Below are 27500 nucleotides of genomic sequence, written 5' to 3'. Positions count from 1 at the left end.
CTGTGTGAGTTAGGCCTGTACGCCGGCTTGTTAATGCAAATATTTCTTCAGCCAATCATGTGGCAGCAACTAAATGCATGGAAGCCTGCAGACGTGGTCAAGAGGTTCGGCTGTTTATCGGGCCAAATGTCAGAATGGGGAGGAAATGTGATCGTAGCGACTTTGACCGTGGAATGGTTGTGGGTGGCAGACAGGGTGGTTTGAACATTGCAGAAACTGCTGATCTCCTGGAATTTGCACACACACACTCGTCTCTAGAGTTTTCAGAGAATTACCACTGTGGTATACAGAAAAACATCTCTGAACACACAACGCGTCAAACCTGCAAGTGGACAGGCTACAGCAGCAGAAGACCAATATAAAAAGTACCTAATAAAGTGCTCACTGAGCGTATATAAGCAGTAGGTTCCCCTCTCCTCGTCAGAGGAATTTGACACCTGAATGAATGACCTTTACCGTTTTCACATGCGCCGCAGCACGAAGGACACAGAAAACAGACCGTGGGGTAACCCGATTCCTTATGAAGTCATCGAGAGCATCAATTAGCACAGTGCACTGAATATTCTGCGGAAAACGGGCACCATCATATATTATTAATACAACGCAACACAGGCAAACATATGAAACCTTATTAGGGGATCAATATATTCCTATCATGTGTGTCTCGGTAAGCACTTCTTATGAATCGATCCGGTTGTTTCATTATATAAAGTATATAAAGTGCATATCGAATTTTGCCCGGGAATGAGGAAGGAATTAAGACTACGCTCTTCCTCTTCCTCTGACTGTAAAAACGGTTGTGCAACGAGTTGCTGTGGGATGCTCTCTTTTAAAAAAATGTATTTAAACAAACAAAAAAGGGAGAAAAACTAAAACACTGCGAATAATTTCAGGAACAATGTGTGCTATATTGGAGGTTGGCCACTTGCGCGGAAGCTAGCGCATCTAAAAAGTAGACGGTTCCGATTGGGCATAGGCGGCTGCACATGAGAACAAAGGCACGTGCGGTTGGGAAAAATTTGGATTACTTTAGCGAGACGGAAACATTTATTTCAGAGGGTGCGCTGTTATATGAACCACAATCCCATTATTTTACCCAAATATATTTTGGATAGCACGCAGTTATGAGGGTGCAGACGCTCATTGCAGGTGCCGCGCGCGACTGACTACTGTCTGTCTGAGAGACGTCCCCTTTAATAATCTGCACGTGCTACTGCAGCACATCGCAGAAGTTAACAAAGGTAGACGATACTTGCGCTCTTTATAACACGCGCACAATGCCTTTCGTGACACAACACGCGCTGTTGCCACGAAAGAGCATTTGCACATTCATCTCCCGACATCGCTGTCTCACACCCGAGTGCGTGGACGAACACAAGGTGAGATGTGATGCTTCATTCTCAGGCGTCAAAATCGCAGTGTGCGGGATAGTGCGTATGTCAGCGCCTGCCGAGGCAAAATGAGCTTCGTGGACAGTTCCGAGTGTGCACTGAATAAATACATTCTTGCGAAATAACGGGGGATACGGGCGCAAAATGAAAGTTTTCAACCTGCTCACGTCTGGGATTCGTGCGCGCAAATTAATTTTCTGCTCGGTTGATTTGTGGCATTAATATCACGGCGTAGTATTTTTCCTCCCAACTGTTTATTGTGTGAATGGAGTTGAATCCATTCGAGTCTCCGCTCCCTCCTCCTCCTCCTCCTCCTCCTCTCTCTCTGGCTTGCTCAAACGGTTGTCACATGTTTCTTTAGTCGACTCATTAGACTCGAACGTAGAAACCGTACACTACCTGAACTGTTTTGCTTCTTTGTGAAACGTAAATTTGTCTGGTCGACGTCAAGCGGGTAAATAACTTGAAACAATGCTCGGATAGGCTCACACGTGGGAGACTCGGAAGACTAGAGCCGAGGAGAGACACTACACCAGTTAAAAAGCGTTCTGAACAATCCGTGCCTTGCGTTCGCACGCTCCCCGGGAAGTTTTGTGCGAAGCTTGTGACATCAGCTGTTCTTGCACTAACGCCGTCCACGCAACTGCTTTCATCCCCGACGGGAACGCTTACCAGTCCATAAGGTTGTACTGTACAACCCTGCGGAGCAGTAACGAAAAAGTACAGTGCACCACGCTTTCCATTAAAAGGTGATTCGGTAAGTTGTTCCGTTCTTATGAAAAGACTGGATGCGAGAAGCACATGCGCTTCTTTTTTGGGGGGATTTTCTGAGAATTCGAGTCTATTATGCTGTCACATTTAAGTAGATTTTAGATTTTTATTTTGCAATGCAGCATGCGACAATACGTGTTTTGAAGTTTCCATGGGTATCTAGGTCGCGTCCCTTTGAATAAAATTAGCCTATATCTGCTTATTATTAGCTGGCTAAAACGTCACTATCGTGGTGACCACGCTTTGAGTGAGAATTATTATGCCACTGAACATTGTATCATCTTCTATTGTCTGAGCTTTATATTTTTAGATGTGATTGAGCTGAACAAGGCAGGCAATGCACTTGCTATAAAATTACTATTACTGGGATGCATTCTTTTGTTGTATTATTAGTTGACATTGCATTTGCGTGTGTGTCTAAGGTAGAAGACGGGGGAACACTTTTGTCTCGGATGACAATTCGCGTGCGTCTATTTTGGGGCGAAGTCTGGCCGCACGGGCTGAATATGCATTGGCTAATTACACAAAGTGCGCGGGTGGTTTGGGATACGGAGCTTGTTGTCATAACCCCTGTCAGCGACATTCGCATCCTCCACATTCATTACGTTTGAAGCGTGCTCGTGCGGTCGACACCTCGGTCCATAAAAACGCAGACAATGTGCTTACGGCGGGCTATGCACGCGCCCACGGGCGTGAAGTTTGAGCTCATCTGATAGACAAGTGAATAAATGTAGCCTATATAGTTCAGTGCCACGCCCGCTGCAGCATCTGTGGAGTCCCATACTGTTATGTAATTGTAAATTAGGAACGACGCGATCTTAAGTACAACAAAAGAATTTCAGTAATAATGTGGGGGTTTCTGTTTCACGTTTTCTGAAATCATGTCTGGAATGCAACTGTATGGGAATTGTCAGTATTCCACGAAAAGGTGTGCAGAAGCCCACGTGCGATTGTGTCTCGTTTCTGCACATTGAACCAGTGCGATGTCTGAAAGACAAAAGTGGGTTTTCCCCCCCTTTTTTTTATTTGCATGAGTGTGCATGCCTGTGCAGGTCCGTGCGTGTGCATGCAGCCACACCCCCCTGTTGGATGAAACGGTTTTGGATTCTGGTAAATGGGAGTTACATTGGGCAGCACACGCTGTTCTTCAAACGAACATGTCAGTCAGCTCCGATCAATATTTCGTGTTTAAAAAAAAACACGGTAACTGAACTTAAAATAGTACAACTGCCGACTTGAAATTCAATACTTGTCTCCCTCCCCCACCCCCAACAGCTTTCTCAGAGATGTAACTCAGTTCACGTGGACTAACAATTGGTGTCAATGACCTAACACAGAAAAACTGAAGGTCATTTGATTCTACAACAGGCCCTCAAACATTATGTTTTTCCCCCGCTTTCTGCATTGTCCTGCTCTGTTTATTCTCGGCTTTCTGCTCATAACAAAAAGCCTCTTGTGTTCTCTTAGCCAGTCTGCCAGGGCAGCGTGTCAAGATCCACTGAGAGGGGTGTTTCTTTTTTCTAAAGAGCACTTTGCCGCAGTGGTCTGGCCCTGCTGTTAGACAATCATCCCCTGGACCAATTAGATCTGCATGTTATTGTGGCTGTGGCTGTGGCTGTGGCTGTCACACCTGTCCACTGAGCTCTGGCCAGGCTGCACACAATGTGGGCAACGCTACTGTTTGCGAATGCCGCCCCCTCTCCGATATAAAGGCAGGAAAAGTGCCTGAAAAGGGTACAAATGCTCGTCTCTGGGGCGGTACCCAAAAGGCACATGGAATTTTACAGCAATCTACACTCAGTGAGCACTTTGTTAGGTTTTTATTAGATTTTTTTTTTCTCTCATGCTGCTGTAGCCTGTCTGCTTAGAGGGTTGTAGCGTTGTGTGTTCAGAGATGCTCTTCTGCATACCACTGTTGTAATGTGTGGTTATTTGCGTGACTGTCACCTTCCTGTCAGCTTTGACCAGTCTGGCCATTCTCCTCTGCCCTCTCTCATTAACAAAGCGTTTCTGCCCGCATAACTGCTGCTCAGTGGATGTTTTTTGTTTTTCGCACCATTCTCTGCAAACTCTAGAGACTGCTGTGTGTGAAAATCCTAGGAGATACTAAAACCACCGTGTCTGCCGACAACAATCATTCCACGGTCACTTTGCCCCCCCCCCCCATTCTGACATTTTTCTGAAAAACCTCTTGACCATGTTTGCATGCTTTTATGCATTTAGTTGCTACCACATGATTTGCTGAATAAATATTGCATTAACAAGCTGGTGTAAATGTGACCTATTAAAGTGATCACTGAGTGTATTAGTAATTTGTACCTTTTTTCTTGGAAAATGTACTCATCTGTACCCAAAGAGAACACTACGATATTTCCGCGGTAATTACATCCATTACGAACAAAAATGTATCCGTACTGTCCCTATTTGAGTGCGGTTGTTGTTGTTTTTTGCCGTTTTGGACGGCCACTGTTAAGAGCAATTGTCCAGAAGTTATACTGGCATGCTGATTGGTAGACAGGCTTTTTTTGGGCGGGTGAGGACAGGGTGGGCGGGGCACTTGCGTGTGGAGGAGACTGCTTACCAACAAGAAATACGATAGGCCCCGCTCTTCAAGAAGAAGCAGCGCCGTGATTTATGGAGCACGAAAAGTGGTGATCTAATCTGCATAAAGATCCACCCCTTTATCATTGAAGCGGTGGAGCTGAGAGTTTCTAATTCCAGAGCCTTTTAAGTTATCGCCGGCCTCTCGGATACGGCTCGACCGTCCTCGGCTTTCGAGTGCGTCACGTGACCCGCGGGTTACAGCCAATCGACGGCACTCGAGGGCTCGGTCGAATGGAGTCGTATGTCTGCAGTGTCTCTTGAGCGCGTCGTGCGGCCGGTTTGTGTGGCGTTAGCGGGAAGCGTAATCGCGGGGGAGCGACGGCGCTCCTCGTCTGGAGCCGCTCCGCATTTCCGGAGCTTTCCCCCTCTCTCTCTCGCCGCGCGCCAAACAGGTGTGTCAATTCTAGGGCTGTTACAAAATCCATCCGTCACAGAGAGCCAAAAAGAGAACCTTTCCCTCTAACACCACAAAGAAACCCCCCCACTATGTCAGTCATCGCGGGATTCAGTTGGGGATGAATTGAAATAAATTTCTTGTTACCGTGCAAGTAGCTAACGTTGAGATTTGTCCCTCCACGCAAACGCAGTTTTTAGATAGCGGCTTAACGCAGTCATGAGAGGCCGAAGCACTTAATTACACAGCGACACGGTAGACCTGCACGTTTCTTCTGCTCGGCTTTTTCACCCCCACCAAACATGAACGGACGCGGCTGTCAAAACACAACTCAATTTATCAGCGTCAGCTGCCAGGGAAACCGGAAACGTATTTGTCGGCGCGCTCGTGCATTCCTGGTTCTCGCCGTTCGAGTTCGTCAGAGTTGTTAAGGGAATTTTTTTTTAATCGAAAGCCCATCCGGTAAGGCGGAGCTATCGCTACGAGCGTGTGGTGCGGCGGTTCTCCTGAGGGAGGCAGGGGGGGAGAAGCGGTTCGGTTACTTCATTATCTCCTCCGGCCCGCAGAGCATATCGGCGGCCGCGTCGACGCCAGGGAGCCTCCTCACCAGGGAAGCGGCGCCAGCGGAAGCCAGCGACGCCCGGCGAGAGATGGAGCCTCGCGCCAAGGCCCGGTGGTCTCTCGGCAACGGCCCCTCCTTCGCCAGAGGTCCTCGGCCCTGCTGCTCCAAGCTCAAGGTAGGCCCTCCTCCCCCCCTCCCCTCCCCTCCCCTCCCGACTCACGAAATGGCCGCCCTTCTTCCAGGAGCGCTGCTTTTCCGCCGTTTTTGACAGCGCAGGGTCTCGTTTCCCGCCGCAGAACAATGGCGTCGCCGGGATGTCTTCGCCTTCCCGTTTCCGTTTTTTTTAGCGAAGCGACCGTTTTTTTTTTTTTTACGACCCGCCGAACGAGGAAAACAGACCGCTGGCTTAAGTGAATAACGTGGTGCTCTGTTAATAAAAATCAGCTCTTCCTTCCTTCTGCATACCTGTCGCCCAATCACACTTGACGTTCATGGTCGCTTGCGCATAACTCAAATTTATACCAAAGAAAAATAATGCACTTTATAAGGCACCGGAACTGCCGATGTCAAGTGGCTATGGTACCCTTCGATTTTTTTCTCCATTAGCGGTGGAACGTTGTTGCTGTGGGGTCACAACCGATTGCAGTTTTGCTCATAAATAGTTGATGTTCTCAATGGCTATATCACCCGGCTGGCAACGCGCCGGACTTTGTGATTCAATTTATGCACTGAATGGACTGGATGTGAATTTCAATGACGCGCCGTAGTCCTGTAGTGCAGTGAATTACAGCCACGGACACCAGAATGAGCTCTTTTTTGATGTTGCTGAGTCATGCTGGGGGCCAAATGCGGAATTGTGTGCGATTCAAACACCTCTCTACGCTTGACTGAGCTTGTCTGCTGTATCGGAACCTTTTAAATACTCTCAAAACCCTGCCTTCTGGTTGGCTCAGTTGTACCAGGCACGATCAACCGAGCACGGAAAAGCTTTTGAATCCAAAACCGTCGCCTGTTTGACCCAGGTCCGCCGGGGTCCATGTCGACCTGGGTGGTTCCAAGCTGCCGCACAGAATTCCGACATTCCCGGGATTTCAACCTGGCGCCGGGCCGGCTTCCTCCGGGCCCGGCTCTCCGTGGGCGGGTCTGTGTTTCGGTAACGGCGTCGGCATGGCGACAGAAGGCGCGGGCGCGAAAAACCACGAGCGCGTTTGGCATGGCCTCCCGGGTTTTGCCGGTCACGTGACGTCGCTTTTCCTTCTTCCCGTTTCGGATCGGGAAAGGGAACGCGCCGCGAGAGTGCCGCGGAGGCTCAGCTGCGGAGCGTGGAAGAGTTCCAGGCCCCGCCGCTGATCTGGGAACGATCCAGCATCGAGTGACAGCGAGGGAAACGCTCGCCTCTAGGAACACACGCGCGGGCGAAACGCACTGATTGGCCGGTGCGTTAAATCGCTTTGATCTATCGCTGAAAGAGACATCGTGCTTTTTTTTTTTTTTACTTTTAATTTAATAGAACGTTGTTAGGAACAGAGAGTGCTCGAATTGCATGAAATCAAATTATGTGATACTACGCTACGACGCTAATATGATAACGCGGGGCTACCGGATACAAATCGCACTGTCGGCTGTGTTAAGGTTGACGCTTACTGTTCAAAACCGTCAAAAGAAATCACAGAAAGCACAAAAACGTGGGGAATTGTGAATATGGCCAAAAACGGGGAAAGCCGCAGAACAGCCAGAAAAATGCCAAAAATCATGCAGTCTGTGACACCCGCCACTTCTGTGACCAGCACCCAGCATCATTCTCACACAAATATTCAAATAACTAGCTGTCGCCTCAACCATTTGTCTGCATAAACTTTGATTAATCAAACAGGGAGACACAAAATGTTTTCTTTTCAGTTGTCAAGGCCAATGTCCTGTCTCCTTTGCGTGAAGATGATTTCTTGATATTGGCACCATGTCTGAATCCTGAGTGCATTGATCAAGATGTAGTACACCACACCGGAGAAGACAGAAGCCTGTTAAGCCCGTCAGCTGTGGCCAAGCCGAGCCGGTTGTCAGTTGTCTATTTAATTTCAGTCAATTGCGCCGCCTCCAAAGCATAATGGAATTCTGTGTGCTGTCTCAACCGCTCCGGAAAACCGTCAGGACAAAGAATACGGAGCTGAGTCAGCGGGATTCGAGCGCCTCAGCCACCCCCCGCCTACTCCACCCCGCCTGTCGTTCCGTGTGCATATGAAACGTTTATAAAAGCATCAGTATGTAAGGTATTGTGCGCTGCAATTGTGAATTCATCCCGGGGTGATGCCCCGAGTCTCGTAGGCTTGTGTCACGCAAAACAGGAAGTGATGCGGGCACTGTGGGGGTCAGACAGGAAGTGATGCGGCAACTGTGTCCAACACCACCCAGCGAGGACCACTCGCTCCCCTTTCCGACCCCGCCCAGTTAATGTCAGCGGAGCCTCAGGAAGATTCCAACAGCACACGCTGTTCAGGCCTTTTTCTACCGTCTCTTCTCTGTCTGTGTAGCGGGATATGGAATCCCCCGCCTGCACAGGGCTGAAAGCACAAAGGGTCCCGCCCCCCCCCCTACACACACACACACCCACACATACTTGGTTTTGCTACCCGGTGAGGACACACAAACACCACACACACACACACCCACACATACTTGGTTTTGCTACCTGGTGAAGATAAACACACACACACACACACACCAACCCGTACTCGTTTTTGCTACACGGTGAGGACACACACAAACACCGCACACACACAAACACCCACACACACTTGTTTTTGCTCCCCGGTGAGGACACACAAACACCACACACACACACACACCCACACATACTTGTTTTTGCTACCTGGTGAAGACACACACACACACACACACACACCAGCTCGTACTCGTTTTTGCTACACGGTGAGGACACACACAAACGCCACATACACACACCCACACACACTTGTTTTTGCTACCTGGTGAGGACACACACACACGTGGCTCTCACACACTGGCCTGAAACAGAACCTGGAGCCGGAACGGACCCGCTGACCCCCAGCCCGAGCCTGAGTTATGACTCAGCAGCTAAGCCTCTTTCTACAAATTGGAGTCCGGCATTTCGGAGCGAGTGGAAAAAAAACGCGGCCTCGTTCTCCCGGTGCATCGCGGAACATCGTAAAGAACACGCAGTCCCCTTTTATGATTCCTGTCCACGTTAATTGCGGTGAGATATAACTGCCATAAAACGTGTTTGGGTCTCCCCCGATCGCAACCCCCGACGACTAGCCTTGCGCCGCGACACCATGCGTTTCGAAAGATCCCTGCCCCTACGCCAGAAAAGGGCCGTGCACTCTAAGCACGTATGTTCTTCGTGAACGGTCACATGTGGTTAAGTTAAGTAATGCTTTTTCCTCTGTAACAAGGAGACGAAACAAAATAAAAACAGTTCCTTGTGAGCCCGGGCTGAGAGGTTGTCTCAAGTCATACGGTGCGCCCGAATGGGTTTAATGGGGGAATTTAATGGCAGTATTTAATTGGCTAAAATTGCAGATGTGGAGCTTGTGTTCACACAGATGGAGCCAGTGAGGAGGAGGGAGGAGGGGGGGGGGGGGCGACACCGAGGATTAGACAACAATAATTTTTAAAAAAGCTCCTTAATGGCACATAATTAGTCAAAACTCAAGAAAATACCCTCAAGACTATTTTGAGGAATTTTGAGCAGACTAGGTGTGGATTTAGGGCATTTATGTTTCTGTTAAGTAATCCCCCAGTAAATCTCCCAGCATGCCTCTCTCTCATACTGTTGGCCCGTTTCTCTTTTATGGCTCCACGCGAGGCGGGGCGGCAGTGCACCCTTTCCCCAGGTCCAGGCAGGGCGGGGGGGGGGGGGCTGTCCCTGCCGGATACCGCCATGAACTCGGTGCACCGCACGGACGGGGGAGATGGGATACGGGGCTGCCAGGAGGGTCATGTGACTCGGGGCTCCCTCAGCGGGCAGCGCGGAGCAGGAGGGCAGGGTGTCGCCGCGGGTTACCCAGGCAGACGCTCGCTTACAGTAGACGGCTTTAGCATGGAGGATTCTGCTGTCTAAATACTAATACTGCTGCTGCTACTACTGCTACAATTACTACTACTACTACTACCGCTGCTACTTCTACTGCTACAATTACTACTACTACTACTGGTAATACTACCACTCCTATTACTATTGCTACTACCAGTGCTGTTGCTACTACTGCTACAATTACTACTACTACTACTACTACTACTGCTGCTGCTGCTGCTGCTGCTGCTGCAACTGGTACAACTACCACTACGACTACTTCTACTACTGCTGGTAATACTACCACTCCCATTACTATTGCTGCTACCAGTGCTGTTGCTACTACTACTACTACTACTACTACTACTACTACTGCTGCTGCTACTACCACTATTACCGCTGCTTCTACTGTAACTAGAACTACTACTACTACTGGTACTACTGTTACTGCTACTACTACTAATACTGCTGCTACAACTGCTCCTACTGCTACTACAATTACATTACATTACATTATTGGCATTTGGCAGACGCTCTTATCCAGAGCGACGTACAGTTGATTGGACTAAGCAGGAGACAATCCTCCGCTAGAGCAATGCAGGGTTAAGGGCCTTGCTCAAGTGCAGATCTTATTGTGGCTACACCAGGATTAGAACCACCGACCTTGCCTGTCCCAGTCAATTATCTTAACCACTACGCTACAGGCCACCCCTACTAGTCCTGTTGCTACTACTACCACTACCACTACTACTACTACTACTACTACTACTACTACTACTACTACTACTACTACTACATTTACATTTTAGTCATTTGGCAGACGCTTTTAATCCAAAGCGACTTACAAGTGCATAGGTTCTACCATAAGTCAAAGCATCACATCCAGAAACTAGCAAAATACACATGAAATGCTGTTCTAAACATAGTTGTCATCATAAGTGCATTTTTTTTTTTTTTTTTTTTTTTGGGGGGGGTTAGACAAGGATAGGGATATCAGAAAGGAGGGGTAGGGGAAATCAGGAGGGAGGACTAAGGTAGAGTTTGAAAAGGTGAGTCTGCGTCGAAATAGGGGGAGGGATTCTGCTGTTCTGACAGTGGTAGACAAGTCATTCCACCACTGAGGAACCAGAACGGAAAACAGGTGTGAAAGGTGCAGCTGGACCGCCAGGTGCACGTAGTGAGGGAACCATAAGGTGACCAGAGCTGGCAGACCGGAGTGGTCTAGCTGGGGAGTAGGGAGTGATCAGGGATTGTATGTAAGGTGGGGCAGTCCCCTTAGCAGCCTGAAATGCCAACACTAGGGCCTTGAAACGGATGCGTGCGGCAATAGGAAGCCAGTGGAGGCCAATGAGAAGCGGGGTGACATGAGCCGACCTGGGCTGACTGGTGATCAGGCGGGCTGCAGCATTCTGGACCAGCTGGAGGGGCTTGATGGCACACGCTGGGAGACCGGCTAGGAGGGAGTTGCAGTAATCCAGGTGGGAAATGACGAGCGCCTGGACTAGGAGCTGGGTGGCTTTCTCAGTCAGGAGATGACGGATACGGCGTATATTATACAGAAAGAACCTGCAGGTTCTGGCAGTGGAGGATACTTGTGGAGCCAGGGTGAGGCAGTTATCAAGAGTCACCCCAAGATTCTTTGCCGTACGGGAGGAATTCTTCTACTACTACTACTACTACTACTACTACTGCTGCTGCTGCTGCTGCTGCTACTACTACCACTATTACCGCTGCTTCTACTGTAACTAGAACTACTACTACTACTACTACTAGTACTACTACTACTGCTGGTACTACTGTTACTGCTGCTGCTACCTCTACTACTGGTACTATTGCTACTACTACTACTGATGCTACAACTGCTCCTACTTGTACTACTACTACTGCTGCTGCTACTACAATTACTGCTAATGCTGCTGCTACTACTGCTGCGGCTGCTACTACTACCACTATCACTAATACTACTACTAAATATGATAATAATAATAATGATAGTAATAACACAATACTAATGTAATAATCTTGTAATATTTTTAATCTTTATTTATATAGCACATTTCAAAACAGAGTTACAAAGTGCTTTTCACAGAATACAATTAAACAATAATTGTACTGTAATTCCAGTAATTATCACTTAAAAATAATACTTTATTTGTGGAAAAACAAACTGGAAGGGTACCTTCGTGCAACATTGGCAGTCCAGAGTGCTAAACCGAAAATTGGTTTTAAAAATAGATATAAACAACAGGATATTGGCACGAAGCAAAAGACACAGGTGGCCGTGTGGTTAATTAGGAGCTTGTAGCTTGTAGCAGGTTTAATTCCTTGTCAGGGCAGTATCCTGACGCATTCGAGCAGGCGTTCGGCTGCCGGTTACACAGGTAGGATGCGAGCTTTGTCCCTGGGAAGGGGCGAGCGTGCGGAATAAACAGCCTTCCTGTGACTGGTTACTCCGTCTGAAAGACGCGCTACCGCACGCGTCCCTTTTCATTTGTATTCAGCTGTGTGGGTGTGGCCTTTGTGTCGGGTGGGAAGGAAAAGCTTTTGATTACGGGCTCGGCAGAATCCATGGCGATTCTCGGGATCTTTTCCCTCGGCTTTATGGCTTCACTATCCCCCCCCCCCCCCTCAGCTGTAAGACATATTGCGGCACGTATATCTGATCGCTCATTTTTATCTGCGTCGTCCTGGAAGGGGTACAGCGATAAAACTCAGCGCACTCAGACACGGCTACGCCGCGAGCGGAGTCAGAGGGGCGATAAAAGGCGATTGATTCGCGGACGGGATCCGGCGCGGGACCCGTTTACCGGACCGGGTCGCGGCGGTCGGTACGTGCGCGGTACGCGGCCCGCCGGCGCACGTTCCGCGGCGTACGTTTCCTGGAAGAGTCAGGGCACTCGTGGGAAAGGCTGTAAAAGGGCCCTCCTTTGATGGTTACTGTAGGGCTTCTGTGCAGGGCCGGGCGTTGGTGTCGAGTTCCGCGCTCCGAGTTCAGCGATGAAGGCCGGAACCTTTTCCTGGTTGGCTGGTTCCGTGATTTAGCTTGTCCACGTCACAAGTTTCATCTGTACTATTCCTCTTTAAGAATAAGCATGTCTCTTCCTATTCATTTGATTTTATTTGACTTTATTTTTATAACATTTATTTTACCCCGCCCTAGTTTCTTTTATTTACCTATTTTCACATGCATTACATTTACTTTTTTTTAATTTTTATTAATGCTATTGTTCGTATTATTAGTATTCTTTACATTATTGATGTTTTATTGATTACATTTTTATTTCTTTACTTCTGTATATAAAGCACTTTGCGATTTGATTTGGTTTGGTTTGGTTTGTTACGCCTCTGCAAATGTTGCTTTTGAATAGCCTCACACGACGGCTAATGGGCGGCTCGTCTCGCTACAGCGCTGCGCCTCAGCGCACTTCAGACGGCGGTGCCTCTGTGAGTTAACGGCTCATCGGGGAGGCGCGCTATTGGCTCGGGAGGGATTTTGGCGGCAACGGTTGACTCGGCGCCTGCAGTCCGTACCGACCGATGTCGAAGCCGGCAACTGTCTGACCGCCGCATCGACCCAGGATGTTCCAGTCAAGAGACCGCCTCTAAAGACACATCCCCTCCCCTTTGAACTGGGATCTAAAAAAAATAAATTATTATTATTATTCTTATCCACAAATTGTCATCCTGTGGTCATTGAGGACCTTCCCTAACTATTCCTACCTATGAAAAACCTGTCATTGTGTTTTCATTTCCCTTCCTCTTTAAATGTAAACAATGTTTCTAAATCCAATTTTACCTTCCTAATATATGCAGGAATCCCCTTTCCAACTAAAAAAGAAAAACAATATAATTGAAAGGTCTGCTTAAGTCGTCCTTTAGATGTTGATGTGTCGCAGTCTGATTGTTAAACAAACCATACGACATGGCTCTCAGGTTTGAAGCAAACTGCGCACCGTCTGTTGTCACATTAGCGCATGCTAATGCCTCCCAAAAACCAACCGTAAGCCACTGGCGAGCTAAACGGCAGACCCCGCGTACAGATTAACTCCTCTGCTCCTTAGATACGTTTAGCGTACAGTATATACGTCTTCTGTCAACGGCCAGCTTAAGACAACGTAGCGGCGATGTTTCGCTAACGTGCTCCGGTTTCGTGTTACCCCCGTTCGGCACGGACCAGGCAACGGGAAAAGGGCCAGAATGCCTCGGGGAGGGAGAGCGGAGAGGTTCTGGCTGGGGCTTATAGGCGGGACAGTAGTTTTTAGTTACACCGTGGAATTTACCTGTGGCAGCATGCATTCCTCACGGTGTGTACCGTACGCGCTGAACACGGTCTGAAGGGCTACGAGTTGCTGTGCTGGGCTTCTGGCTCTCGCACTGTACCACCGGAAAAACAACCGTATTCCTGCAAACAAAGAGTGCGGTTACACGTTGTACACTTTAACGATTTCAGACAAAGTCACCCCCCCCCCCCTCAATGGAGTCTCTAAGGTCCACAGCACACAGAGGAATGTATCAATCCATACCGGTCTATTTGTATTACGTTACATTACAGGCATTTAGCAGACGCTATTATCCACAGTGACTTGCACAGCCTTTGTGCATTTTAGTTTTCATGTATTCAGTACCTCACTCAAAGGTACAACTGCAGTGTCCTATTTGGGAATACAAACCTTTAAACTTTCCCCAACCATTACACAACAGTGCCACCCATCTATTCATTATAGTCGCCATATTTTGTTTTGATGCATTTTTGGCCGTTGGGTTGAAGATACTTAAGGTTCCTGGTGTTAAAAACCAGCTATGACCAGCTTGAAATTCCCAGCTACCAGCTGTTTCAAAACATAGCTTTAGCTGGTCAAACCATGTTGAGTATGGAGCTGGTCTGACCTGGTCAACCAGCTACCAGCTGTTTCAAAACATAGCTTCAGCTGGTTAAACCATGTTGAGTATTGAGCTGGTCTGAACTGGTCAACCAGCTACCAGCTGTTTCAAAACATAGCTTCAGCTGGTTAAACCATGTTGAGTGTCGGGCTGGTCTGAACTGGTCAACCAGCTACCAGCTGTTTCAAAACATAGCTTGAGCTGTTTTTTTTTAGCAGGGCTTTTACACATGAGGACACCTGAAAGGTACCGAAGGTTTTTAAACGGGGGGCCGCACCCTAGCATTTTGTAAACATCCTATTTGCGCGGCGTTGGCATGCTAGCGCGTCCTTCCCCCTCGTTTTCGATTCAAAGCAGGCTCCGCACGCGAGAACAATCGTCTGGGGGGAAAGGCAAACAAACCGTAGCGGGGCCGCGGAAAGCCGTTGCCGCGGGAGACAATGGGCCCTGCGCACCGACGAGGCCGGGCCGTTCCCCGGCGCCCTCTCTGGGGGCCACGAAACCGCGAGTCTCACAGACACACCGTTTGTCGAAACGGGGTTTTTTTTATTTTATTCTTAGCCCTTGTTAGCGCTAGTCGACTGGCCAGATGGAGTTTTACAGAGGAAACCGTTTGTTTTTGTTTTCGGGTGGAGGGGAAGGGCACTGAGTCTACCCCGGCAATCATGTTCGTGCACTGACTGGGGATTGGACGGTCGGTTTCTAAACGGGGACGGGGAATACCACTTGTTTAATTTACTTCACGGAGAGCGCGTGTAATTTCTAACAGAACTTTCCCAAAGTGAAATGCGACGCGTCACACTGCAGTCGGCTACGGCTAATTTTCAACTGCAGCCTCTGACCAGCGTACTTCACCATGAGCACGCTCTCCTGGCTGCTGTCATCTAAAAACAGGCCTCAGCACTTTAAGACAGACCCAGCACTGCACTGCCCTGCTGCAAGCTCCAGCGATGGCCGGCTCGAAATTACCTGCTAGCAGCAGTTTCGAAACGTAGCTTTCGCTGTTTTTTTTCAGCAACACATTTTGGGGCTCTAACACAAAGGGGGATTATTGAGGTGGCTTGATATGTTCACAGAGTAAACCCCTCGGACCGTTCCAAAGCTGTAACATGGACTGGAAGTCAGTGAGATGGAAGTAAAAACAGCTGTTGTGGCTTTTACTCGGTGAACTTATCCGGTAAACTCAGCTTTGTGATGGCTGTGCAGCCCTGTCTCTCTCTTCTGCTTTGTGTGGACTTCTCCTTGCAGGTGCTCCTCGTTAAAGAGCCCAGTGGCTCGTTAGTGCAGATTGGCTGCACCTGTGGGCGTGACTGTTTGGTGTTTAAAATGGCTGCTTCCTGACCTGACCTTTTGACCTGTTCACCAAGCAGTCAATTTTGTCTCCTCCAGTTTTGTTTTATTTTAGGGTTTTGACCTTTAAAACGTCCCAAGAAGGCATGTGTCATACTTTTGTGTGTGGTTCTATATTACCCTTCTTGTTACAAAAGCAGCAGGTTCCGGTTTGTACCCGCTCTTCCAGTCTATATTTCTTAATCGTCCCGTTTATTCACGGGCTGTCACTCAGTGCTTCACAAAGGACAAATCCCAGAGGGAATCAAAAAACCGAACAAACCCCAACGGAGCCATTTTGGGAAAAGTGGGCAATTTTCCCACAAGCCCATGAGAAGGCTGTCCGTCGACACAGCGGCGCTACAAAGCAACACTAATAGTATAGTGGACCGGTGACTGGGGGGGGGGCTGCCGGTTTTATTCCCAGTCGGGGCTCTCTCTCACTGCACCTTTGAGCTGAGCACTTACCCCCGGTCTGCTTCAGTAGCATCCGGCTGTATAAAGAGATTTAAGAAGTCTCTGCGGATAAGAGGCCCGGCTAAAGGCCTCATTGTTATGACAATGGACCCACCCGCGGCTCAAGCTGATTAACGCTCACGTGACCTTTTTTTTACGAGATCCGCCCTTTCGATGCGGCGAACGTCCCTCGGCTCCCAACCCCCGACAGGAAGTGGGACTCGGAGGTCGGCGGGGTCAAAGGTCAGGAGGCTGAGAGGGAGGCTGCCCGTACGCGGCGCCCGGAGTGTCTAAAAATACCAAGCACCACTCTCTCGGCTCCGGTGCGAAAGCGATCGGCGGAGAAGCCGACGGCGCTTCCAGGCGGGCTCCAGACTCCGGAGACACACAGGAGGAGGAGGAGGAGGAGAAGGAGGAGGAGGAGGCCCGGTGTTTTCACAGCCAGTCTGTCTCCCTGCCAACATCCGCGCGTTAGCGCGTCGCGAGCACGCAGGAAGCTCACGCAATCGGCCGAGGCGTCGGAGCGTGCGATGGCATTACCGCCAGACGCACCCTCCCCCCCTCCCGGGGAGAGGAGCCGCGAGAGAGCCAGAGAGGAGTCACGAGAGAGCCGGAGAGGACTCGCGACCGCGGTGTAAAGTAAAAACATCTGCGTCGCCGCTTCCCAAAAAACGGCTCCCCCGCCGTCCCGTCGCGAGCTGATTGGCTCTCTCTCCTCTCTCTCCGAAGAGCTGTCGCGCCCCCCCCCCCCCCCCTCCACCGTACAGAATTCCAGACAGCGCTAGACTCCTCGTTAGCGTTAGCGTTAGCGCTGAGGTGCGTTCGCGCAGCTCGGCGGTTTCCTGCCTGAGGGATTTTGTTACAGCCACTTTAGCCCAGTTAAGGCTGCTGAAAACTAAAAACACCGCGAGTTTGACCGTGATTTCCGCCAGCGCAACGCCGGCTTGGCTGTTTGCCATTTGTTTCGACGCACAACACTTAATTTCCCTCAAATCACAGAATTTGCATCTCAGAAAAACGAAGCCGTCGGGGCCCTTTGCCGCGGGTAGTCTGACTGATTAACAGTCCTGCGATGCGTCCGTGGGACTTTAACCCTGCCCGGCCGACGGAGGGTAAATCGTTCTTCAATCGACACTTAAGCTGTCTAAAGAACAATTAACGGCTTGTTAAAATTCACTGGCTGCATCTGTCGTCAGAGCGGAATTCTGCAGGTCTTTAAGCGAAAAAAACCCCCAAAAAAAACCACCCTAAAAGCGGCCTCCGTCTCCGTACGCGGTAGCTTTACTTATTCCCTTTTTTTGTGAAAAGCCCCCCGACTCCCCACGCTTGTTCATTCTTAAACCCTGAATGCGCCCCGCTGATCCGACCATTAATCTGCACAAAACGGAGAGAGCAAATTAGTCTTAACTAATCTGTGTTTTGGGGCGGGGGGCGCTTTTTTGGGCGAGATGTGTTTTATATGCGGCAGAGCTGCACTCTCGCTGCAGACCGGGGGGGCAGAGGGTGGCGGAGAGAGGCTTTTTTTAAAAACTCTGGGGGGGGTCGGACCCAAATGGGCACCTGTCTCTGGGGCTGTGCAACAGGCGCTTTGAGTCGGGCTGTGTGAAAAGGGCTCGCTCCCTCCCTCTCTCTCTCTCTCTCTCTCTCTCTATCTCTCTGTATCGCTCTCTGTCTCTCTCACTGTATCTCTGTCTTTCTCTCTCTCTCTCTCTATCTCTCTGTCTCTCTCTCTCTCTCTCTCTCTCTCTCTTCCCCAACCCCCCGCGCGTCTATTCAGCCCACTGGCTTTCTCTCCTCTATTCACTCTCCCTCTTTTTTTCGATGAGAGGGGGGAAAGCAGACTCAAATTTTCGGATAAATTGCTTTTGCTCGAAAAACGCCAGCATCAGCATGACACAAAAATTGCTTTATTGGCATGACATATTTTGAAATGCGCATTTCCAAAGACCAATAATCAATCAGAAAAACAACAATGATACAGTATTTTTGAAACACAAATAACTCTCTCTCTATCGGAGCTCTGTCTCACTCTCCCTCCCTCCCTTTCACCCTCTCTCCCTCCCTCTCCCTTCCTCTCCACTCCTAATTCCAGCCTGCTTTATTGGCCTGACACTAATACAACATTGTCACCCAAGCAAGGCCTACAACTATACAACAGCTAAAAATAAACAGCTATAATGAAAAAGAAGTGTAAGATAATACATTGGAAGGGGGGGAGAGAGAGAGAGAGAAACCTAATTAATAATATTACAGGAATGCGATTCTTAAAAATAACCCCCTCTCCCCCCTTTCTTTAGATGTTCCTGGTGGCCTTGTCTTTCTCGTACTTTGCAAAGGCCTTGTCCGGAAGCTACATGAAAAGCACAATAACCCAGCTGGAGAGGCGGTTTGACATTCCCACGTATCTGATAGGCGTCATTGACGGGAGCTTTGAAATCGGTGAGTGGACAGTAATGTGTGTGTGTGTGTGTGTGTGTGTGTGTGTGTGTGTGTGTGTGTGTGTGTGTGTGTGTGTGTGTGTGTGTGTGTGTGTGTGTGTGTGTGTGTGTGTGTGTGTGTGTGTGTGTGTGTGTGTGTGTGTGTGTGTGTGTGTGTGTGCGCGCATGTCCCCGCTTTGTCAGTGGGTAATGTGTGTGTGTATGTCCTCGCTTTGTCAGTGGTTATTTTGTGTGTATACTGCATGTCCTCGCTTTGACAGTAGGTAATTTCGTTGCGGTTCTGATAGTGGTATGCACCAGACTGCAGGCTTTCCCCCCTGAAGAAATGAACTGTCATACTGTCCATATGGTCTGCCTTGACCTTAGTGGACCTGGGCCAAATATCTTTTCAAAATACTACCGACACCAGTGCTCCGTTGCAGACAATTTTGTGATAATCATTTGTTTTGCCCAAGATTCAGAATAGATTTCTTCTTTGAAATGTTTTGGTTACGAACATAATTTATGGTATTTTTCGGGCAGGCTGTAGCCTAGTGGCAAAGGTCCTTAACTGGGCTCTGGAAAGGTTGGTGGTTCAAACCCCGGTGTTGCCACAATAAGATCCGCACAGCCGTCGGGCCCTTGAGCAAGGCCCTTAACCCTTGTCCCCTGCTTAGTCTCATCAACTGAAAGTTGCATTGGATAAAAGCGTCGGCTAAATAACAAAATCATTCTTTTTATTTATTTTCAAGTGTTTGCAGAATTTTACCAGCATCTAAACAGTAAGGATTACTCTCAGGCCTGCTCTTAGCCAGGTGCTGGCCTTAAGTGCTTGAGTAGACTTAAGTGACATTGATAGGTGTGATTGAACAAGATTTGAGCCAATCACATTGCAGCTCCTCCACAGAAATGCACTCGGTGCTCATTGATTGGCCTGTCACCAGGCCTCCTGGGCGGGGCTACGCTCGTGAGCACAGGGAGTCTCATTCATTGGCCGGAGCCACCTTGCCGCATCAATACGGACACCTCCTGTCTGCGGTCACCGTTTCCACGGAAACCCTGCAGGATCGTTTTTCCGGCCGCGGGCGTTTGACCCCCGGGGTCACGTTCGTCCCCGGCTGCAGGGAGCGTCTCCTCTCGAATCGATAGGCCTGCCTTCGCACGGCGAACGCCGAGCGGTCCAGTCCCGCCCAAGCTGCTCCCTTGTCTCGGTAAGGTCCAGAACCGCTTTCGGACCCAGAGAAACCGCTTTGTTACCGTGACAGCGGCCGGCTGTATGCGCGAGGTGGGATGTTCCAGAGGTCTGCAGTACGCCAGTCATGTACCCCATACGGTACATCAGCGATCAGCAACTCAAGGTCCTCCAGGGCCGAGAACTGCTGGTTTTCCACCCTCCCTTTACCTGGGAGTCAGGTGTGAAGACAGCCTAGTACTAATCATCAGTGGCACTGATTACCCAGGAGAACAGAAACCTGCGTTGGATTTGGCTTCGTGGGCCGGAGATGACGATCCCTGAAATACACGCTGATGTTCGAATTGAGTGCAAGTGGGATCGACAGAAGCAGCAGCGCTAGGCTAATTCGCGGACGCTGTACAGTGTGGCTATGTGTGTTCCTCAGGTAACCTCCTGGTGATGGCCTTCGTCAGCTATTTCGGGGCTAAGCTGCACAGGCCCAAGATCATCGCCATCGGCTGCGTCCTGATGTCTCTGGGGACCTTCCTGTGCGCCATGCCGCACTTCCTCATTGGACGGTACGTCTGGGGGGGGGGGGCGTGGGCCGGGGCGGGGCTGGGGCGGGGCTGTGGGGTGGTGCGTCTCCAGCCAGCCATTGGTTGTGGATTGAGGTACTTCGCTGCATTCCCAAAACGTGTAAACCCCACCCACCCGCTTCCTCCTTGCAGACTGAAATATCCCGGGGAAGATCAATGGGGCACAGAAATTTGAATCCAACACAAACGCTGTTTGCATTCAGGTCGAGCTTGAGCGAATAGGATCCCTCTCTCAAGGAGGTTTAGAAGAGGGCCCTTACCCCTGATCCAAAACCTCCAGGTTTAAACGAGCATTACCAATTGACACTTGTCTGCCGACTTCTTGAACTGACACAGTGCTATGAACTTGTCACCGAAAACCATGTTTTTCAATTTCTCACAAACACCTCACCCAGTGGTTGTCCTGTCAGTTCTTTTTTTATCAGAGGACATAATTATTTTTTCACACTTAAACATCTATTTGCAAAAAGCCCGGGTGTAATATTTCGCTATCGTGACGAATGCTCCCGATTCATATTCTATAAGCACCTCGTAGTAATAATGATTGTTTACAAAATGTGTATTCTGTTGTTGTTTTTTTCATTAGCGGCTCAGGCGGAAAAGACGTACATCAACGAATTTGCAAATGAGTTCGCTTCAATAAGACCTGTGAGGTTGTGGCACGAGTGTAATTATGAAATGTTGCAGTCATACTGGTGATGATTGAACAGATGTGGTGTGGGTTTAGGTCGAGGGGGAAGGGATAAAAAAAGGGGGGGGTGGATTTTGTGTTTTTTTTTTTTTTCCCCTGCTAGTTCTTACAGCTGCCTCATATTTCTCAGCTCTATTTAAATGTGAGACACAGGGATGCACAACAAATTGAATCCTGCTTTTTTAAAATACCAAAAGGTAGGGTACCAACATCCGGTATCTTTTGACTTTTTTGTGTCATCATACCGTACGCTTTGTTAAATAACCAGACGCAAGAGGTTGTGTGAAAAGCTTCCGGAAAAAAAACACTGACTTCTGCACTGATAAGACAGCCAATTGGCAGAAAGACCTTGCCGCTGATTGGCTGTCATAGCAGCACCCAGGAGATATATCGGTGAGGTTTTTTTTTCTTTCCTGGAAGCGTCGCTCATGACTGTTGTTTCCTACTGCATTAGGGATGATGGAAGATGAGAAGGGCAAAAGATCGTCGATACGCCCCATGGTGGCAGTTATCCTTATTACACAACCGTGATTTGATTTATCCTGCAGCCTTCGTGCGATGCTTTCCTCCTGCTAAATGGCCACATTGCTGTTTTGTACGCAGCTATAAGTTTGAAACGTCGGTTCGATCGTCGGCGAACTCGACCAATCACCTCTCTCCATGCCCGGCGAGCTCACCTGACCCTCTGCCTGCCGGTGACTCCGCCTACGTCATGCCCAGTGCAGGTAGGAGGCCACGCCCACGTCACCCCTCCATTGGTCTTCTGGCCTGGGGGGAGGGGCTTCAGTTAATCTTCTATAGCACCTGTACCGCTGTAATAACATTGAATGGATGTGCGTACGTTCTCTTTCATTTTAACCCATTTGGTCCCAGGAGTGGCATATGGTTAACTACCGTGAAATCGCAAAGGTGCCATATGGCACTCTCGACCTTGTACAATTAAAATGACTGCTGTGCTATTGTTTTGAACCCCTATTAAAACCCTGCTTAATTTTCTCAACCAAAGCCAAGACCCCTTGGGATTTGGGTGGAACTGAAAGGGATGAGTCTTCCTGCAGGAGAGCTTCTGCCAGATGAATGCAGTGTAATAATTTCGGTCGTCACCAAGCTCCGACACAAAAATGTAATCAAAGAAAATGTATTAGAGTGGCAAAAGTGCAGGTCCGAGCTCCTAAATTGGCAGTTGACTGTCCAAATTGAAATTTGAACAAGGTTGGTTAAAACGGCGTGTGAATATTACTCTGCAATTTGCAGTGGCGGAGCATGAATCCATTTGGAGAATTGAAACCCCAATCGTAGCCTTCCGGAAGGTATCCGAGTGTGACAGTGAATGTTAGGCTGCAATTTGTCCTTAAATTTGACTTGATATTCGGAATAAATCCAAAGTTATTTGCTGAAGTGGAATTTAAGCACTGCAAGAATTCCTAAATATTGAGAATTTGAAGTGGTTACGAAATTCCTTTTTTTTTCTTCTTTTTTTTTGGCTGAACAAGACAAAAATATGGCCAATGAGGTAAGACATTTAATATCTTAAGTCTTAGGTCTTAAGATGTTAAGTGTCTTAGTCTTGCAAGGCTAAAAACACTTGTTAAGACAGTCGGATGAAGGATTTCTGTTATTCGGTGTTATTCAGCCTTTTCTAGCAAGATCGGGGGGATTTGTACTTTACTTGAGTGTTTTTAAGTTTGTAGACAGTACTTGTACATTCACTCAATTACATTTCAGAGAAAACATTGCATACTGCAGTGTAACTCCCTAACAATTAAGTTCTCTCTACTTTGTGAAAGAAGAGACTTTTATTGCCACTCGCAGTATATTTTTAGCTGGATACTCTGACTTTTAATTGAGTGAGATTTGGACACATACCCAGACAACGGAAGTATAATTTCTGGGTACTCTCTCACCCCCCCCCCCCCTTCAGCAGGGTGTGAGCGGGAGTCGAGTCTCTCCATGTGGTTTTACGTTTTCCTGGGAAACGTTTTGCGCGGGATCGGCGAGACTCCGGTCCAGCCGCTGGGAATATCGTACATCGACGATTTCGCCCAAGAGGACAACGCCGCCTTCTACATCGGTAATGAACTCGTTCTCCTCCGAAAACAATGACTTTCACCTGGAAAACCGTGTCCTCACAAACACGTCCCGTCGGCAGAAGTTTGGGATGATTTAGGACAGAAATTTCTAGGTTTCCTCTTTTTCATACTTGTGTGTGTTTGCGTCACTCAGGAATCAGTCGGTTATGAATTTCTGAATTTACAGCTTGCACTTCCAGCGTGCTCAGAAGTGAATGAATAACTTGGTACTAGTGAAGTATTCCTAAGGGCAGCGCTGTGCTTCACGCCAATCACGGAGTAATCACGGTCCTCGAGAGGCAGAGACCTGCTGGTTTTCCACCCTCCCTTTATCTGGGAATCAGGCGAGAGGACGGTCTGGCCAATCAGTAGCGCTGATTGTTCAGTTAATTACCCGGGAGATAAGAATACAAGGGCTGGGTTTTGATTGGAGGGCCAGAGTTGATGATCCCTGCTTTACCTGTTTCTCTTTAGTGTTTCTTTAGTGTTTCTCACCCCATCTCTTCCACCTCCACAGGCTGTGTTCAGACCGTGTCTATCATCGGTCCAGTGTTTGGCTACTTACTGGGATCCCTGTGTGCCAAACTCTATGTGGACATTGGATTTGTAGATATGGGTGAGTCAACGTCTGTGAGTTTAGACCTGGCCAGGACCCTAACTCCAGCTTTTTACCAACTCTGTAGTGCGCTGCATTTATACGTCAATATAATCAATAGATTCGCCCTTGGATTTGGACTCAAGCAAGCAAGAAGAGCAGCTTTGCTCTCCGTTTGCCAGTCCGCTTGTGGCTTCCTCTAAACGCTGACCCACTTGCTTGAATTAAAATGGCTGCCAAGCTTAGTCATTGTGATTGCCCAGTTCTCTAGAGCACACAGTTATTTTTGTGAAAAGCTCTTGCACTGAAACGGGAACGGCCAATTAACCCTTTCAGATGTGAGGTCACAAATGTGTGCTTAGAATGTTCTTAGCTATAATGCTGATGTCACAATCACTACTGGTGACTGAAAGCAATGGAGTTCTAGAATACTGACTTGTAATTTTGAAAAAGCATTCCAGAGAACCTGCTCTTCAAAGGGGTAAAGGCGACACTTCCTGATATTCAGAGAACATTTTACACGTACCTATAAATACACGTGAAAAGATAAGCAGTCTTTTTGTTTTTCAGACCGCATCCCATCTCCTTTACATCTATATTTGTATAAAAGCCAGATTTCCTGCCCTAATTAGGATTTGTAGTCTGGCGCTCAGCCTCTGTGTACTCTGTCTCCCAGCATGCCTTGGGGTCTTTTCCTGCTGCAGACTCCGCATTTTTTATCCCCGCTTTGTTCTCCGCCATCTCCATCTGCTCCTCCTTTCACCCAACCCCCCCCCCCCAACCCGTCTACCCCCCCCCCCGCTCTGTGAGCTCTCCTCCCAGCATGCTCTGCTCTGTGTGTGTGTGTGTGTCCCCTGGCAGAGAGCGTGACTATCACCCCCGGCGACGCTCGCTGGGTGGGCGCCTGGTGGCTGGGCTACATCATCGCGGGGATCGTCACCCTCCTGTCGGCCATCCCCTTCTGGTTCCTGCCCAAATCGCTGCCCGTGCCAGCCTGCCGGCACGAGGTCCACCGCTCCCCCGAGGAGACGCGCTTCATCAAGGGCTCCTCGCACCTGGGGCAGAAGTACCGGCCCGGGGAGGCCGCCAGCCTGCTGGAGATGGCCAAAGGTAAACCGCCCCGCTGCTCCGCCCGTCTGCTCTGCGTCTCAGTCAGGAGGCTCTGGCACAGACGCGGGGAATCTGCCATTTAACCCTTTGAGGTGTGAGGTCACAAGTGAGATTAGAGTCTTCTCAGCCGTACATTCTGATGCTGATAATTACAATCACTGCTGCTCACTGAACGCAATGGAGTTCCTAACTGAGTGTTCTAATTCTAATACTGATGTCACAATCATTACTGGTAACACTGCCCTTGAAATGTAAAAAAAAAACAAAAAAAACAAGTCATTTTATCCCAGTTAATACAAAATGTTCCCACAATGTTCTCGCAATGTTATGGGAAGCAACATTGTGAGGTTTTGTGTTAGCTGGGTGACCCCCCTCAAAAAAATGGCCCTCGAAGGCTGACAACTGCTGGTTTTCCACCCTCCCTTTCCCTGGGAGTCCCTGGGAGGTGTGAAGGCAGTCTAGCCAATCAGTGGCACTGAATGTTGATTACCTGGCCACCTCTGGATTGAAGGGCCAGATTGCTCCAGACCTCCAGCTGCATTATCATTGTGGAATACTGAACAGTACTATACATGAACATATTTCGCAAGAGATTTGCACGCTCTGTTTGCTAGATGTATCCGCACCCCAATCGCGGTGACGTGACCATCACTCTCCCCGTCAGAGTTCATCCCATCACTGAAATGCCTGCTGGGAAACCCCGTGTACTTCACCTATCTCTGCGTGACCGTCATCCAGTTCAACTCCCTCATCGGCATGGTGACCTACAAACCCAAATACATCGAGCAGCATTACGGGCAGTCGGCATCCAAAGCCAACTTCTTAATGGGTACGTCAAATCTTTACTTACTCTGGTTTCGCGGCAATATCGAGTGATTGAGAGAACAGTATTTATAATGTTCACAGATTTCATTTTTCTTCTCCGCTTCAAAGTCTATAACTGCTGTTTGGACAGGTGAAAACTCTTGAAAGTTAGTCTACCTATTAAGGCTGATTGCCACAACAATCGCTATAAAAATTACACCGATTGGCCAGTTGGTGGCGCTATAGTGTTCAGTCATATTTTAAGAATCATAACTTTTTCTACGTTTGACGTAAAAAGACGGGACTGGGCTTGTGCACAAAATGCTTGTCGGCCCATTAAAATGCGTCTGGTTAGATTATTTGCTATTTAAAATTTCCTGAAAAACGATATCTCCTCCAAAGCCGACTGAGCGATTTGCATGAAACTTTTTTTTTTTTTCTGTTTTGTTCTGCCAGCTGTGTTAAATTATATATTATATTAGGGGGCGTGGCCAATTTTATATGGGGTGACATGGCTCAGGCAGTAAGAGCAGTCGTCTGGCAGTCGGAGGGTCGCCGGTTCGATCCCCCGCACGGGCTGGGTCGAAGTGTCCCTGAGCAAGACACCTTACCCCCAAATGCTCCTGACGAGCTGGTCGGCGCCTTGCATGGCAGCCAATCACCGTTGGTGTGTGAGTGTGTGTATGAATGGGTGAATGAGAAGCATCAATTGTACAGCACTTTGGATAAAGGCGCTATATAAATTCCAACCATTTACTAAAACAGGAATAACCCCATAAATGCTTTGTTCAATCCTCACGGAATTTTGTACGCTTTGTACTTGCAGCTATATTTATAATTATAATTATAATAATCAACCACGGTGTAGCCACCATAAGATCTGCACAGCTTTTGGGCCCTTGATTGAGGCCCTAAACCCTACATTATTCCGGGGGGGATTGGCCCCTTCTTAGCCTCATCAACTGCTAGTAACTTTGGATAAAAGCATCAGCTAAATAACAAATCCAATAAAATTACACTAATCATAATCATAGTAACAATAATAAATAGAATTTACATTTTCAGGAACTTTCTTTGCCTTTTAAGAAGAGGCATTTGTTCACATGCAACAACAATAACCACAATGACAATAATAAAGCTTTATATGTTACTTTTATGTCGTGTGCGGCGGACGTAAGTACATGCACATATTTGATGAAGGAATATGTAAATCTGGCAGTAACTGTGAAAGCAGACATCTGCAGTATGAATAAGCTGTCTGTTGGGGGGGGAAGTGGTGTTGTAAAAGTGTTCTGATGAGTTTATTCCTTCTGAAAGCCGGGGGACTCCGTGTTAAGAGACTTGCGCGAGAGCGGCTCGTAAAAGAGGCCCTTGATCTCCGCGCGAGAAAAAGAGACCCGGCTCCCCGCGGGGGGCGATTAGCGTTAGCGCTACGCCACTTAGCGCGCGGAAGCCGGACGTCGATGTTTAAGAGATCGCTCAGCCCCCCCCCCGCCCCCTTCCCCCGGGAGGGCCGAGGAACACAATGCCTCTTAGACCATCAAAAGATGTTTTTGTGTCTGCGAGGAAAGCCGGCCTTTTGATCCCCCCGCCTGTGTAGCGATTGTT

At 48.6% G+C, this 27500-nt stretch overlaps 1 pseudogene; it reads left to right on the top strand.

Moving 5' to 3' along the window:
* Positions 1-1295: 1295 nt before the first annotated feature.
* The window catches only part of LOC133118901 (solute carrier organic anion transporter family member 1C1-like), a 35572-nt pseudogene continuing 9367 nt past the window's right edge, over positions 1296-27500 (top strand).

Source organism: Conger conger, chromosome 19 (assembly GCF_963514075.1).
Source record: "Conger conger chromosome 19, fConCon1.1, whole genome shotgun sequence".
Lineage (NCBI taxonomy): Eukaryota > Metazoa > Chordata > Actinopteri > Anguilliformes > Congridae > Conger > Conger conger.
The sequence above is the reverse complement of the archived record's forward strand: the minus strand, read 5'-3'. Positions and strand labels throughout refer to the sequence as shown.